This window comes from Chenopodium album, chromosome 9 (assembly GCF_948465745.1).
Source record: "Chenopodium album chromosome 9, dcCheAlbu1.1, whole genome shotgun sequence".
Classification (NCBI taxonomy): domain Eukaryota; kingdom Viridiplantae; phylum Streptophyta; class Magnoliopsida; order Caryophyllales; family Amaranthaceae; genus Chenopodium; species Chenopodium album.
The window spans coordinates 21396379-21409263 of NC_137842.1; the positions used below are offsets into that span (position 1 = coordinate 21396379).

Sequence of the window (12885 nt, forward strand, 5' to 3'; positions counted from 1 at the left end):
AAGGCATGAAAGGTACCAATAAATGAGAGTTTGGACCAAATCAAATCTACATTTATTTAATTTAATTTCCATTTGATTTATATATTTTTTTTATTGAAGTTACTAACAATTTATTCATGATGTAGAAATTTAAAGAAACGCACGGAATGTGAGTAATGAATTAATTACTCTTATTTTATTTCAATATTGCTAGTATCATGATTAGGTATATTTATATTTAATTTTACTAACAATATTATTGTTAAATTGCTTCCAATATTACTGTTTATTCTATTATATTTATTGATCACCATATTGCATGTTTAAAGGGAATATGTAATTGAAAATCATGCCTAATAAGATAATTTGGACAACCGGTTTAGGTTTCTTTTTAATCTTGTTATTTAATTAAAGTGATCACGATATTTTAGAATTATATGTTGCATTAATATTCAACCAATTTGTCCTAATAATAGTTTGAAGCAAATTGAATCTTTGTTTGCATGCCTTTGAGATTGCAGGAATCACTTTTCACTATAAGAATCGAGTAGAGGCTAATACGGGCAAATGTGACTCCATGACTCACTTCGTACCATCATCCCCGATCCTCCTTTCGTGGTTCCGAACCATATGGAGTTAGTAATCTCATGGATTATGAATGGGGTGTAACGTTCACGAGTCAATCGTTGTTGTCTATCGTTGTCCCTTATCGTGGTTGCCTTTTTATGATCCGTGAACGGTTTACAAGTTTCTTAAAAACTTGTTGGCGGCTCCCTACTTTCCTTGTTCCTAATTGTATTATGTCAATTCCCTCTTCCTATGAGTGCCAAGCATATTCACCACATGCTTTAACGTAGGCGCACATCAAACGACGCCTACAACGCTTTTAACACCAAGTTTCCTACTTTGATGTTTTTTGTCTTTACCTTCTTATTAAAGTGTCTAGCCATACAGGTTTGATAGCATTGAGTATGATGTAGAGCTTCTAGTCATTTTTCATCGAGTAGAATTAGCTCTTCATATCTCGCCCTAGTCCATTCGACTTCATCAAGTTTACTTTTTAACGCAATGCGTAGAGAAGGTATCTCTAGCTCTACAGGTTGTACGACATCCATTCCATAGACTAAGGAGAATAGCGTATTTCCTGTTGATGTACGAATTGACGTGCAATAACCCCAAAGTGTAAAGTGGAGTTTGTCAGGCCAATCCTTGTAATTTTCTGTCATTTTCTCGATAATAGTCTTTAAATTCTTGTTAGCCGCCTCAACTGCTCCATTTTCTTGAGGTCTATAAGGAGAAGAATGATGGTGTTGAATGCCATACTTTTGTAGCAATTCTTTACATTCTGCTTGAAAGTGAGTTCCATTGTCACTTATCATCTCATGTGGGACTCCATATCGGCAAATAATGTTCCTTTCGATAAAGAGTGCTACATGTTTTGAAGTGAGTTTATCATAACGCTTAATAAGATAATTAATAATCTTGTTTAGGTTACTATGATTATAAATAAAGTGATCTCCAATAATAGTTTTATTTGTGCATTTAATATTCAACCAACAAAGATTAAACAGGTTTAGGGTTATCCTATTGATTGCATGTTATTCAGAGAGCGCACATGAATACGAGAAGAATAAAGTAGAGGCCTATTATTAGGGCAAGTTCAATCTCCTTTAGGTTGGATTTGTACCTTCGTCCCCGACCTTCTAGTCATGGTTCCAGACCTATTAGAGTTAACTATCTCCTTGATCGTTAAGGGGTGTAACCTTCACCCTGTGAACGGTTTACAAGTTCCTAAAACTTGTTGGCGACTCTTTTACTCTAGCTTCCTTCCCTTTGGACACCACCATGCTTAAGTGTATGATCACAGTGGGGATGAAGTGTAGGATGCTTCAAATATTTCCTATAGTTTTTTTGCGACTCCACTGGGGAGGATTTCTATTTTAATTCCTAAAATTTATTTTAGTAATCATTGAGAATGAGTGGACGAGACTCGAAAAGTTCAAGTATTTCATGTGCGTAATTTTGATTGACATTATTGGCATAAGCATAAAAAGTTTCGCATTGGAAATACCATCCGTAAGGCGTAATAAACATAGGATTTTTACACGTAGGAATCTAGGGAAATATATTTCACAACTAAAGTCGAAATAATGCTACGAAAAAACTCGAAAATCAAGAACAAAAATCTGTCGAGGCGTGTAGGAATTAGCGCTGAGAAAACAACGTCAGCGCCAAATGATGGCACTATTGCCTGTCGACAGTGCCAGTGTTCGGCGACAGACGCTATTTTCTCGCGCCAAATTCTTCCAATATTGAGCCAGAAATCTATCCACCTTCTTCTTTCGACTAGTTTTCTAGTACTGTTTACTCAATTTTACTTCTTGATTGAGTTTTTACCTTTTTTCTGAAACTCATATGTGTTCTACATATTTCCATCTAACCAATCGAACGCTCTTGGTAACGAAGGGTACATCCGAGTTTGTTGAATTCACCAAACCATGGAAGGGAGTTTAACTCGCGGGGTCCCATCCACTTGCGACAACCCTTCCAAAAATAAGGCTTCCGCGCGGTGCATTCGAACTCATAACCTTGGACCCTCTTTGCTGGGGTTTGGTGAGTCCGACTCACCGCGGAAACAAACCCAAAAACAAGACCGCACTCGTAATAAATAAAACCATAAACATAATTAACTTTGTGACAAGATTAAGATAATGAATATACCTTTGAAGCGTGCTTCACCCGACCACTTGAAATCTTACTTGAAAGCCAGCCTCGAAAATACGAAGGCCTCCAACGATGATCCACCCACAACACGAACACCGACTAGGTCCAATATCTTGGGGTTAGGAAAACCCGTCCAAAAAACTCGAGTAATTGAGTTCAAAGGCTTTCAAAAATTTGATACCTTTTTCCACTCTTGAGTTCACAGGTTTTCACTACTAGTGATCCCTTTTCCAACTCTTACTCAAGCAAGTAATCCCAAGCCATGCCTTAGCTATTTATAAGGAAAGCTTCCTTGTGAATTCCACTCAACTTTCAATGTGGGACTTTTTCACAAAAATATCCCACATGGAAAGATTGATGAATTCAACCCTTAGTTAAATAAACCAAGGAAAAAGTAATAAGTGTCACATGGTTAGGTGAGGATAACTTTCTCACTTGGTCCCCAAGGAAACTCACATGCATTGTGAGCTAACCATGTGTCACCCAACCTTGAGCCCCAAGTTGGGTTTGGTTGGGCCAATTTCTTTTAGCCCCTGTTCATGACCTGTCACCCGGGTCCACGGCCCCCTTGCTACATGCGCTGCTAACATGGCGCGCTGCCAACATGGCACGATGCCAACGTGGCGCACTGCCACTTGGTGGCTACCACGTGTGCTGCCACATGGCATGTTGCCATGTGTGCTGCAATGTGGCACACTCCAATTTGGCGCGCTTCCCTTGTTTTTGCGTGGCTAGGGTTTTTTTTTATTGTAACTTGAAGCATTTTCCCGTCTCGCCAATTCCTAAATTTAAGCTCGACATTTGAGATTCTCCGACGCTCGGTTTCGACACTCCAAGCTCAAATTCCCGAAGTCTAAATATAAATTACTCGGTCCACTCATTAATTACTTCCGAATTAATTCGTCTCTTCGGCTCGTTATTTTGTTGGGAGTGACCCGAAGGGTTCTATCAAGATTAAGCTGTAATATTAATTATGCATTAATATTACTGATCGGAAGCGACCTCCACCCATGCATTTCGATGACCTGACCTTACTGAATATATTAGCTTTCTAATAATTATAAACCCACTATCGAAATAATACACTTGTTCGAAGGACACTATTCCTTTCAATCTCCCACTTGTCCTTCCGGACAAGTGTGCTTTTAGTGTATAGCCCTTTTCCTATGTCGCTTAATGCCTCTTCATGAACTATAAGGTAAGATTTATTTGTCATGCTTATTACGTCCAGAAGTGTTTCTCGATTCCGAGTCTGACTGTTAATAAACAGATGATTTCTAAAATCCATCCGACACTACTACAAAATGAGTCTTTTCTCGACGCTTTAGCCTCGACGCTTAGACAAGGGCGTCAGGTGGTAAATATAATGTGCGTGTTTTCTCGACGACTAGATTGATTTTTGACATAAATAAGCGTCGAGAACAACACGTGCAAGGCTCGTGAGTTTAATTTGCTCTACCCAGGATTTCAAAATTTCGGAAATAATAAAACCGCCCATAGTACTTGAAAACCCTTTTCACTTCTCTGAGCTGTCACATCTTAACCCTAACTATTCATCTCTCCTTCCTCTTACGAAATTCTGCAAAGTGATTAAGAAAATCATGGATTTCAATGTCAGATCTTCAAGTCGTTCCCTTTGCACCGCTCATCAATAATTTTGCTTTCCCAATTTTCTCTTCCCGCCGGCCTTAAATGGTGTTTGATTTCGCCTTCTCGTTGCCGATAAAATTGAGGTACACCCTTTCCTTTTGGGATTCATTTTTTCTTCGAATTGAGTCCTATAGCTTGTTTATAGAGTTTATTTTACAATAATCTCACGAAAATTTGGTCTAAAATGGGTTTGATTCATGAGAAATTGATATTTTATGGTTTGTTTATACATATTATTAAGTTCGATTTTGTGCTACTGTTCAAATAAAATTCTAGAAAAATCAGAAAGAAATAAAGGTATTTTCTTCAAAATCCGAAAGAAATAAAGGTATTTTCTTCAAATTTATTTCTGATTTTGTTTCAATTGTATTATTGTTATGGCTTTTTGTTTTGAATTCTTAATTTGTAGGGGTTTTGGCTAAATTATATGAAAGGAGACCCTAATTTCGATCAGATCTAATCCTTTATGTTGAAATTCCAATTTCAATAAGCCCCTGATTCAATTTTCCTCTCAGGTTTGCACTCTGTTCCTCATGATGGTTTTATTTGATTATCATGTTTCTTTTGGGATTTTATTATTTATTAGTTCAATTTGCAATATTAACCGTAGGTTGTGTGTAATAACTTGCGATGTATAAATTCTTGAATATTCTTAGTGATTAGATTTTCAAATAGAATAGTTGCAATTGCTTAAGCTGATGATATTTTTTTTTTATGTTTTTTGGACTTAGAATAAATGAAGTAGTATGGTATCATTGCAGAAAAAATACTTCATTTAGAACAAAAACATTCCAGTAATCCACTAAGTTGCAATTTATGCTACACAAACTTTATAATATTCTCTTTGTAATAATTAAAATGCATAAATCAATTTCAAGATTTCTGTTCTACTAGTTCTTGTTGCTTGAGCAATGTCTTTTCTCATCTTGAATTTCCTTTTCTTTTGTTCAAGTCGCAGAGGGTTGAATTGTATAAGTATAAGGTATATATTTATGTATATTGTCAACCATAAGTTTTTGGTTTACATAATCTGCAACAAAGCAAACCATGCTTCTAAGGATACTAACGTGTACGAAGCTTGATTAGCAAAATCTTCGTACCATGCTTTTTAAGGACGTTAACGTGTACGAAGCTCTTGGTATTTAATTGTTATTCATGTTCGATGTTTGTCCATTGACACAGGTTAGAGTGATTTATTGTTTGTTAGTGGGAACTTCCTCGATTTAGGACGATGAAGTGATGTTTGCGATTGTCTATCGGCATATGTTAGTTTGTTTACTCGGGGTTGTGGGATTGTTTTAGTCGCCTTTAACAGTTGGGTATTTAATTATGTTCCTTTAAATGGGTTGAGTATGAAATTTATAGAATCATTATGTGCATTGTGCTATTTTTCCAGGTTCTTTGAAAGTGCAAGCTTACTTCTAAAGATGTACATGTGGTGGGGTGGTTAGTTTTTTCTTACACTTCAATGGAGTTATCTCTTACATTCAACACCAATCACATCATGTTTAAATCTAATTTTAAATCTAACTTAATGCAGCTGTGTCAATGAAGCCTTTTTGGGATAAATGTTTGTCCTGCTCCCTTGTTTAAATCTAATGTTAAATCTAACTTAATAAGCCTTGTCTGCCCTGCTCCCCTGTTGCATGTCTGATATTTTTTCAAGTTTTTTTTGACAATTAACTGAGGTATTTGAAATTTCTCCCTAAAGGTCATGAAGCCTTTTTGGGATAAATGTTTGTCTGCTGCATGCCTTGAAGCTTATTTATTTCTTTGAGTTCAGTTTTTTGGCCTCCTTATTCTTTCACTGCTGTAGTGTTGGCCGATGCACAAAAAAAGGTTCTTGGGGTGATGGTATTATTCACTGTTTTACTTAGCTTACTGTACATGACAACTGATTTTAATTTAGGAGTTTAGTTCTATCTTCTGGTATTATTTCCTTGTGAGCTCTCTGGGGTGATGGTATTATTCTTAGTCATAGGCCCTTATGATCTTGATATTTTGGCATCTTTTTGCATATATTTCTTTTGATTCTATACTTCATCCTCTAGACTAAGATGTGTGTTATATATTACGGTGGATATGATAACTCAACCTTTTCACTGCAATGTTTAGTGGGAAAATTGTGCTGCCGGATCTTTTTTTTTTTTTTTTTTTTTTTTTTTTTTTACAGTAGTAGCAAAGGGATTCTACTCCCTAAACAGACTAGAACTAATAGAAACACAGTAAAAAGCCGAATTTTCACAGTAGCTGCTGTACAAATGTTTGTACAGCTTCATCGAGTCAGTCTCCAAGGTGATCCTATTCAGGCCAGCCTCGATTGCAATAGAGAGACAATACTTGGCTGCCAAAGCTTCCCCAACATCCACCTCATAGCAGCCCTTAATGCACCAGCAAGTAGCAGCCATAACCTCACCCACTGAGTCACGAATCACCCCACCCAAACAAGTCATATCATCATTGGCAAAACGAGCAACATCAGAATTTAGCTTATATAAACCAATAGAAGGGGCTTTCCATTTTGTGCTTACTGCAGAAATTGAATGCCGAGGAGTAGAGCTTGCAGTATTGGCTTTCTCAATAGTATACAACTTAAGACTCTTCTATTTCACAATAACTCTCTTAAGCTTTCTAATGGACAACAAGAAAGCTTAAATAATTATAGGCCTACTTTACAGATTTATATATGTGCATTGTACATAATTAATTTCCTAGATTAAAGTATAATGTCCTTGTTATTGTCTCAAGTCGATTATGAATCTTGAGCCTATATTGTGTAATGTACTAATTTATACTTTGTTTTTTTTGTTTTTTTTTTGAAGATTGGAAAAGGCAATGTAGGTGCAACAAGAGAATAGGTCGGGACACTTGAGCGTCAAGACAAGCGATTATATCGTCTATAAGGCCATCATCTATGTATTTGGGTTTTAGTCTTATATTAGTGATGTATTTATTTAGGGACAAGCTACTATATATAATATACGACATTTTTTTTTAGTTTTATTAATTGTGTTGATGTTTTATTTTTAAAAATTTGGTAATTAATTAACTACGTACTCTTATTATATATTGTTGATTAATTATTGTATTTTTATTTTTTTAAATCTAGTTATATAGAATATTTGTTTATTTTTATTTTTATGTTATTAATTTAATATATGATAAATTTATATAACTATAATGTATGTATGTATTATGCTAATAATTTAATAAAATGAAAAAAAAGCTTTAAAAAATTCTAAACGCTTTTTAATGTCTATATATTTGCACATTTTCATATTTCAAAGAGTTTCCCGCCATACCAAAGGCTGACACGAATAAATGCAAGACAACAAAAAGCGTCGCTAAATTTGAGTATATGGACTGGTAAAAGCGTCGCTAAAAAACTACACACATTTGGGATAATGCGCGAAATACATATTTGTGACGCTTGTATATTAGTTAGGACACAAAAAAGCGTCGATATTCTCGACGCTTTTTTGTGTTCCTGAAAATTTTCGACTCACGTTTTCTCGACGCTTTTTAGCAGCGTCGAGAAATAATTTGTCGACGCTTTTTAGCGTCGATAAAAAGCTTAAAAAGCGTCCAGAAAACACGCTTTTTGTAGTAGTGCGAGCACGGCCATGCATTTTACAGTCTTGCTCTACGAGAGGCCTTGTAAACAACAAAGACATCTTCCATATTTTAGTAGGGAGGGACATTTCTACTCTTGTAATGTAGCTTCTTTTACTGAGAGGACCTAGCTGCCCGAGTGATGATGTTATAATCCCTTATTATGGCAGACGTTTGACAATCATCAAAGCGGGCTATTACTCAAACAAGAAAGCTCACAATACTCATGGTAAAGGAAAAAGGTTCCGATAGCAATAATGAGAAGTATACTTATGATGATTTTTTATCTCTTAAATTATTCTCATAGGTCAATCCAGTATGGTTCTAAACCAATACCTGTGCAAATGATTCATGACGATCATGTCCTTGTAGCAAAAGAAATGGTGCTATAAATCAAACTACACACTAATCTCAAATGGTCATTAATCGTCCATCATTTAAATGACCTCGATTAGGATAATTTTTTGATTATAATATTCAACGTTCACTTAATAGGTGTTTCCTTACCAAGAATGGTCTCGATACCCTATTTTGAATATTCTAAGAATCGAATGGACTTATTATTTAATTCTAAACCACAATTAAATAGCAAACGGAGTATTAAAAATTGCATGAAATTTTAAATTACTCCAAAATCTGAATTGTTCATCTTATGATAAATGGTTTTTCCGAATGTTTTAGGAGTAACACTCTTTATAAAACATTTATAGAAATCACACCCATATCTAATATGTCTGATCTTTCATGCAATTGTGAATGTTATCGTTCACTTATTGCATAGGTTACGTTATAATTACTTTGCTAATCTTAGCATCTTCATTACTAATCACTTTCATAATAAGATGATAAAATTTGAGAGTGCCATAGATTATATGTGATTTAGGATTTATTGTCCACGTGATGGCTCCCACTCATTTTCATGATTGAGATCTTCAACTTGACAACCTACAATCATTAACATTCAACAACGAACTTTCCATAGAACATCTTCTTTATTATTACATTTTAGGCAACAATATTCTCAACATATATTTAAGTAGACTTCCTAATGATTCTTTGCTTGGGTTTCACTCCAAACGGCTCACAATAATTTGGGATACCGTAATCACTTGTGATCATGGAAATTTTCCTTAAATTCCCGAACATTGCACATGGATGCATGTCCATGTTACCATTCTCAAGCCACGACTCATTTTTAGCTCGTGCTTATAAACGACTTCCTTGTCAAGGATCTAATCCTTGTTAAGGTTTGTGCTTGCAACATCAATTCTAAAATTGTATTTGTTTCCACAAGTCAAGAACTCATCATGTTACTTATCTAAGTACTTTGGATGTTCTTGGCCATAATCTAACGATCTATTACATAGATTTAGGTTGATTGGTATTACATACATACTTCTTATACTTCACATGTGACGATTCCATATCATAGCGTACATGATGGATTAAGTTAATGAGTAATTCTCAATCTTATTCCATCCATGTGACATTTTAGCTCATTTAGTTTCACCGAGTCTTGCTAAACTATTTGCTGTGTGATATGGTTGAAAGTCTCTATTAAATTCTTTCATGTTTGACTTAGTATTTAGCCTAGCTTATACTTAGTTCAAACATTTACTAAGCTTTATACATATGGGTCGAAAGCCTTTTAGAGTCCTTCATGTTCAACATGGTAAATTTCTTTAAACGATCAAACATTTATTAAGTCTGTACAATAGATCTTAATACCCAATCTGTACTAAGTATCGTCTTTAGCTTGGTCCATTTGTCAAAATTACTTTCAAATCTAAGCATTTCGCATTTGATAGTTATTTGTCACAATAGAGTTCGTAAAATTTTTGTTTGACCTTTATATAATTTACTTTTACTCTCTCTAAACTTCTTATTCATACGAGTTTCTATTTTTCTCCATAAGCCAATCCTTTTATTAACTTCATGAGAAACACGTTCCAATTCCTATATGCAATGCTTCCTCTAATTCCATAATGGATTCCTGGAGCTTGCTTTCAAATCTAAAATCTATTTAGATTTAAAAAACCCTTAGACTATTTTCATAATCACTTCCAAAATCCTATTTTAGGAAGGCGGTTTTGATGTCTATTATGCCATATTTCATAAGTGCAATTTTGCTAGATCAATCACGAAAAGACTTTAGCATTCCGATTGGTGACTAGGTGTAGGGAATATTTCAAGCATTATCCCTAGCTTTAACCCCACTGTGATCATACACTAAAGTACGGGGGCATCCAAAGGGAAAGATGATAGAGCAAAAGAGTCGCCAACAAGTTTTAGGAACTTGTAAACCGTTCATGAGGTGAAGGTTACATCCCTTAACGATCCAGAAGATCGTCAACTCCAATAGGTCTGGAACCATGACTGGTAGTTCGGGGATGAAGGTACAAATCCAACCAAAAAAGACTAAACCTGCCCTAATAATAGGCCTCTACTTTATTCTGATCGTATTCATGTGCGCTTTCTGACTAACATGCAATCAATAGGTTAGCCTTAAACCTGTTTATCTATGTTGGTTGAATATTAATGCACAAATAAACTATTATTGGCAATCACTTGAATTATAATCATATTAACCCTATACAAGATTATTAATTATCTTATTAAGCGTGATTACAAGTACCAATTCCCTTTCAACATGCATAAAAGGTGTGATCAAGAAATAACAATAAAAATCAAGCAACATGATAATAATAAGAATAATAATAATAACAACAACAACAACAACAACAACAACAACAACAACAACAACAACAACAACAACAACAACAACAACAACAACAACAACAACAACAACAACAACAACAACAACAACAACAACAACAACAACAACAACAACAACAACAACAACAACAACAACAACAACAACAACAACAACAACAACAACAACAACAACAACAACAACAACAACAACAACAACAACAACAACAACAACAACAACAACAACAACAACAACAACAACAACAACAACAACAACAACAACAACAACAACAACAACAACAACAACAACAACAACAACAACAACAACAACAACAACAACAACAACAACAACAACAACAACAACAACAACAACAACAACAACAACAACAACAACAACAACAACAACAACAACAACAACAACAACAACAACAACAACAACAACAACAACAACAACAACAACAACAACAACAACAACAACAACAACAACAACAACAACAACAACAACAACAACAACAACAACAACAACAACAACAACAACAACAACAATAATAATAATAATAATAATGTTAAAGCATAATAATAGCAAGATCCTAGGCATGATATTAACGAGATTAATAACAAACCCTAGCATGTCACTAAACAATAAAGATTAAATATATAGCCCTAACATGAAACTAGCATGAATATTAGAAAGAATATAGGAAGCATCACAACAATCATACTTGATTTAAGGAACTTATTCTTTACCCAAAACATGATACTAGGAAGCATTCTTTTAATCATACTTGATATTAGAAATTACCTTAAACATGATTTCTATATAAAAATATCAATTAATCAATTAAAGCACTTACTTGGATGCCTCATACCTCTTTCTAATAACAAAATACATGCGTTACTAACTTCAAGGAAAATAATAAAATCAATCAATTAAATTAAATAATTGAAAGAGAGATTTAGGACCAAACCCTCAGAAATTAAAACCATTCACGTCTAGGGCGAAGGCAACTTCGAATATGGCTAGGTGTTTCTAGATCTTGTGAATGCGGAATTTTGTATGAGAGAAGGCTAGTGAGAGAGAAATCTTGAAAACTAGAGAGAATAAGAAAATTAATTGTTGTTGATGATTCTTGATGATTGAAAACAGAGGTTTTAGGAGGCTATTATTAGAGAAAAACTGCCGGATGGATAGAAAAACAAATCAGAGTTTCAAAGAGAATAAAATAGATTAGCGCCAGACGCCAGACATTAGCGCCAGGCGCTAAGACTAGCGCCAAACGCCAAGCATTAGCGCCAGTCGCTAATCTTGTCGTCAGGCGTTAGAAAATAATTTCTCGCGTTTTCTTAATCTTGATAAAATTTAGCCGTTGTAGGCGTCGTTCAAAGTGCGCCTACGTTAAAAGCATGTTGTGAATATGCTTGACACTCTTAGGAAGTGGGAATTGACATAATACGATTAGGGACAAATAAAGTAGGGAGCCGCCAACAAGTTTTTAAGGAACTTGTAAACCATTCACGGATCATAAAAAGGCAACCACGATAAAGGACAACGATAGGCAACAACAATTGACCCGTGAAGGTTACACCCTATTCATAATCCATGAGATTACTAACTCCATATGGTTCGGAACCATGAAAGGAGGATCGGGGATGATGGTACGAAGTGAGTCATGAAGTCACATTTGCCCGTATTGGCCTCTACTCGATTCTTATAGTGAAAAATGATTCTTGCGATCTCAAAGGCATACAAACAAAATATTCAATTTGCTCTAAACTATTATTAAGCTAAATTGGTTGAATATTAATGCAACACATAATTCTAAAATATCGTGATCACTTCATTTAAATAACAAGATTAAAAAGGAACCTAAATCGGTCGTCCAAATTATCTTATTAGGCGTGATTTTCAACTACATATTCCCTTTAAACATGCCATATGGTGATCATAACAATAATAGAATAAATATTAATATTGGAAGCAATTTAACAATAATTCCAACAATATAAAATCGTTAGAAAAATAATAGAAATAAAAGGAACATAATTCTTACTTTGATTCTGTTTGTTTGCAACTACAAAATAATAAACGAGTTAGTAACTTCAAGGAAATAATAATAAAACAATAATTAAATTAAATTAAATTAAGTAGAGTTGATTTGGGGCCAAACCCTCAAACAGTTCTACCTTTCACGCCTTGGCTTAAGGACA

At 34.7% G+C, this 12885-nt stretch overlaps 1 long non-coding RNA gene across 1 annotated transcript; it reads left to right on the forward strand.

Moving 5' to 3' along the window:
- Positions 1 to 4196: 4196 nt before the first annotated feature.
- On the forward strand, positions 4197 to 7420 carry LOC145559653 (uncharacterized). Its single transcript, XR_014092840.1, has 3 exons — positions 4197 to 4436; positions 4763 to 4868; positions 7176 to 7420. It is a non-coding gene; the product is annotated as an uncharacterized LOC145559653 (long non-coding RNA).
- The last annotated feature ends 5465 nt before the right edge of the window (positions 7421 to 12885 follow it).